The sequence below is a fragment of the Erigeron canadensis genome, chromosome 4, assembly GCF_010389155.1.
Source record: "Erigeron canadensis isolate Cc75 chromosome 4, C_canadensis_v1, whole genome shotgun sequence".
Classification (NCBI taxonomy): Eukaryota; Viridiplantae; Streptophyta; class Magnoliopsida; order Asterales; family Asteraceae; genus Erigeron; species Erigeron canadensis.
Window position 1 is genome coordinate 10,213,563 of NC_057764.1, and position 5,198 is coordinate 10,218,760.

Here is a 5,198-nt window from a genome sequence, read left to right on the forward strand (position 1 = left end):
ACTTTTGAGAGTAAACATTTCAAAAAGGTTTTGGAAAGTCTCTTATGAAGTAATCATACTCCTCATTAATCCATGAGTAATCACAGTCTCTTTGATTTTTGAAGCTGAATGATAGTATCTCTGAAAGCACTTAAAACAACCAAACACAAACTTTTCTCCTTGTCCTTATCAATCATTTTTCTCCTTGTCCTTATCAATCATTCAATCATATTATTTTCTCCCCCTCATAATGACAATGTTGGAAACCAATGTCATTATGCAAACATTGATTGATTTGAATATTTAGAAGAAATAATCATGACTAAAATTTAGACATTATACACATGAAGATTTATCAATAAACAAAACATCAATCAAATCACATAATCCAACCCAATTGTTCCTATGGATGATTAAAATGTAAGATTGAAGTTGTTTGGATAATCGTTGTATCATGGTGTTGGTGTTTTCTATGTTCGGGTGATGATAAAAGAAACCGGATAAGAATGATCCGTTTGCATTCAAAAATCGAAAGGATTAATGAAATGACTGAAGGAAATGTATTATCATTTATCGGATTTCCTATGTATCATTGAGACATGCTCAAAGCAAACCTCTAACATAGTTTGTTCTTTTGGCTTTGCAACCTCAAGATTGCTTTAAAGAATGTAAATCATGGTCAGTGTCACCTAAGCGTTCGATAACCATGTTCTACTATCCTTAAAGACTTTTAGGAAAAAAATCCAAGGTCACAATAGACTTCTTGTTAACTCAATAAATACACAAATGCAATTATGAGACCTACGTTCAATGCTGAAAATGATGTTAGCAATGGAAGGATTTCCATTTGATCATCGTGAAATATCATCTAAGATATCACTACAAATGTTCCGGCTAGATCAAAAAGATAAGCATGTATATCACGAAGATATGACGCAAATGTGTCCTAAAGAATGAATAATGATCAAATTAATGATCAATGATAAGAGCTCTAGACACAAAGTGATCAAATGAAGTCGGGGATCGGAGCAGAATGTCGCCCTTATTCAATATCCACATCTTCCAAATGAAGAGTCAATAGAAATGTGAAAATCTCCGTGAGAAATGAAACAAGTATTTGTTAAGAAACACTTGAGTGGTTAGGTAAAGATGTGCATTGCTTCATTGGGTCCATGAAGTCTTTACCAAGATATCAACAAATGACATCCGATAGAAATGTGTTGTACCCGGCGATTTGAGAGTTTTAGGGAAGGGTATCATTTCTTTTAACCCTTTTCTCACAACATATCACCATAACCTCTCACTCTTCGACTTTACTCCTTCCAACTTAGTTGCACAAATTCATCATCACTCAAAATACCCTCACGTTCTAATGAAAGAAGTGAATACTCCGGGTTAGATTTCATCGGCGATGATGAAATTCATGGAGTAGAATTTTGAGAAAAACCTAGTCGCTCATGTGCAAACTAAACACCGAACTTCCTTTGAAGCAAATGTTTCGGAAAAAAAAAACATTAAATGTAAAAAAAATGTTTAAACAACACATTTGAAGTTTGAAAGAGATTTGAAATCACAAACTCCCCCTTTATCTATGCAAAGATAGATCGAAAAGATTTTCATAGAAAAGGTGGAGCAAAAAGGATTTGTGTGAAATCAAATCAGGTTTTATGAAAAATGAACTCAATCAATTGTTCAAGATGAGATAACTCAAGAGTACACAAAGGCGTTCAATCCTTTGTTTCTTATATCAACAATTGAGAGTTTTTGAAATGGGTGTAACAAAATTGCAATTAACATCTTGTATTATACATATACATTCATATAAGACTACTTGGAAGTACACAAAGGCGTTCAATTCCACGTTATCTTATATCAATTTATGTGAAACATAAATAATTTTTCTTTTTAAGACCGGGTTGCATACAAAGTATATGCAAGCCATTTTGAAATAAATAACACAAATAAGCACGGGTTATACACTGAGTGTGCATAAGGCATCTTGAAATAAATAGTTTAATGAAGAACGAGTTGCATACTGAATATACGCAAGCCATTTTGAAATAAAAGAAAATTAAGAAAATCTTTTTGTTATTTTTCAAAATTTTTATTTTTGTATTTGATTTTTTGTTTTTCAATTTTTAATATTTTGAAAAATGAATCAAGAATTCCTTCCATGGTAAAGTGAATTAAGGATCAAGATTTAGCATACCAATTTTGAGATTAAGAAATTAAACCTCTTTTCGTCAAGTGGTTTTGTGAACAAATCAGCAAGTTGGTGGTCAGTTCCCACGAAATAGAGTTCGATGTCACCTTTCTCAACATGATCTTTGAGAAAAAATAATATCTCACATCAATGTATTTTGAACGTGAGTGGTTGACTGAGTTGACGGCAATTGCAATGGTACTTTGAGAATCACAATAGATAGGGACACGATCATATTTCAGACCATAGTCGGTAAGTTGCGTTTTCATCCAAAACACTTGAGCACAACAACTAGCAGCAGCCACATATTCAGCCTCCGCTGTTGACAGTGATACACAATTTTGCTTCTTGGATGACCAACTTACAATCTTATCCCCTAAGAATTGTAAAGTACCAGATGTGCTCTTGCGATCAAGCTTACAACCTGCATGATCTGCATCTGAATAGGCAGTTAAATTGAATCCAGTATTCCTTGGATACCAGAGACCAAGATTGGGTGTACCCTTTAGATAACGAAAAATTCGTTTCACAGCTTGGTAATGTAAATCAGTAGGAGCGGCTTGATACCTAGCACACATACATGTTGCAAACATTATATCTGGGCGAGATGCTGTAAGATACAACAACGAACCAATCATGCTTCTATACCTCTTTTGGTCAAATGGTTTCCCATTTTTATCAGCATTTATGTTTGTACGAGCAGCCATTGGGGTTGAAATTGAAGAACAATGATGACTTGAGGTTCCTTTTCTTGAATCGGTTTTGAATTGTAGAATTCTTTAAAAAGAATATCTAGCTCTTCATTTGTTGGAGTTGGATATTTCTTGAATTTTGAAGCTAAGGTAGATGTCCTTGAGGAAGCACTTGAAGTACTTGGATCACTAATTGTTGGTAGCAAACTTTCTTGTTCAAATATCATGCCTGACATCTCGTCAAACCAAACATTCATGGTTTCTTGAATCGTGTTTGTTCGACGATTGAAGATGCGATATGCAATCGATGTCTTTGAGTAACCAACAAAGTAACCTTCGTCACCTTTCCTTTCAAACTTTCCAACATTTTCCCGATCATTCAAGTATAACAGACACAACCAAAATATGGAAGTAATTGATGTTGGGTTTGCGTTTGTTAATAACCTCATAAGGAGTCTTCTCATGACGTTGATTGATGATGGACCGATTTTGAGTATGACAAGCTGTGTCAACAGCTTCAGCCCACATGTTTGATGGTAACTTGGAATAAGCAAGCATTGTTCTTGCTGCTTCCACCAGCGTACGGTTTCTCCTTTCAACAACACCATTTTGTTGCGGGGTACGAACAGCAGAGAATTGGTGAGTAATGCCTTTTGATTTGCAAAAGTCATTGAAGATGGCATTTTTGAACTCAGTACCGTTATCTGAACGGATATAACGGACTGGAAGTTGAAGATTCACTTGAGTGGAAGTGATGAAATCGATCAGTATTTGAGTTGTTTCATCTTTTGAAGCAAGAAACTTGACCCAAGTGTATCTAGAATAATCATCAATGATAACCAGAATATATCTCTTCCCGTTTCTGCTTTGTACTTTCATAGGCCCACAAAGATCCATGTGAATCAAATGAAGAGGTGTCAAAGTGTGTGGAGTTTTCTTTGGTTTATGAGAAGTTCTTTTGATCTTCCCAACTGCACAAGAAGGACAGACATGCTCACTTTCATATTTGTAGTCAAGCAAACCTTCAACAAGTTGCTTGTTGACTAAAGCATTGATGGTTTGATAATTCAAGTGAGAAAGCCTTCTGTGCCACAACCAAGAATTTTTCGAAGTAGCTTTTGAAACAAGACAGATATTATCAGTTGGTTGGTTATCATCAAGATTAACTGTGAAAAGATTGTCTTCACAATCTCCGCATAGGATATCAACTCCATCTAGAGTTTGGACTTTGCACAGAGATTGTCGAAAAAAGTACTTGAAGATTGTTGTCACAGAACTATCCAACACTGAACAAGTTATGACTCAGGCCTTCAACTTAATGAACCTTTTTGATGACAATTCCTTTTCTTTCAATCTCTCCATAACCTAGAATTGGAGCAAAATTGTTGTTTCCGAAACGAACAGTTCCCATGAATCTTTCAACAAAATTCTTGAGCAATGATTTATTGCCAGTGATGTGTTTTGAACACCCTGAATCGAGTATCCATACACAGATGGTTATTACCTGCAAACAAAAATTTAACCGACTTTAGGTACTCACTTAAAGACGGGTCCTTTGTGGTTAGTTAAAACAGGCAGGGAGTATAACTTAGGAAATGCATACAAACATTCTTTTATGTCAGTATACTTGTTAACAGTCAAATATTAACGCATGAATCAAAAGTGACATGTTTACCAACATTCAAACCATGTATATGAGAACAAGAATTATCATTGTTTACAACATCACAAGGCCTAGCCTTGGACCATTAACATTGTTTAACTCAGAGGACTTAAAAGATAAATTGTTTGACTCAACAAAAACATGCTTCTTCTTCCTACCATCTTTTCTTCTTCGCCTTTTCTTTTTTTTATCAACATTAGTGATCTTAGGTACTAATGACTTAGCTACCCATTTAGACTCACTAATCAAGCTCTTTCCACCTGTTGGATTGACATTAAGAAGATTAGAATGAGAGTTTTGAAGCACTTTTATCTTTTCAGACTCTTTTGGAGGTGCGGAAACTTCTTGTTTCTTAGATTTATCATGAGAAAACCAGCCATATCTATCCCTATACCTAGTTGCACCATTTGAAGCATCCCTAGTTAGCAAAACTGAGCTAGACTTAGACACTTTAGAATTTGAACTAGATTGAGAGCTAGACGAAGAAACATTTGAATTGATTTTCAGAAGTTTCACTTTGTTGTATTTGATTTTGGGATTGGTCTCATCTTGTTTGGTTTTAACATGCTTTTCTGGGGTAGAACACTTTGTTTTTAACTTATTGATTCTTGGTTTGGTGACAGTCTTTGGTTCAGTCTTGATGGGTTTGGAAGTAACCTGT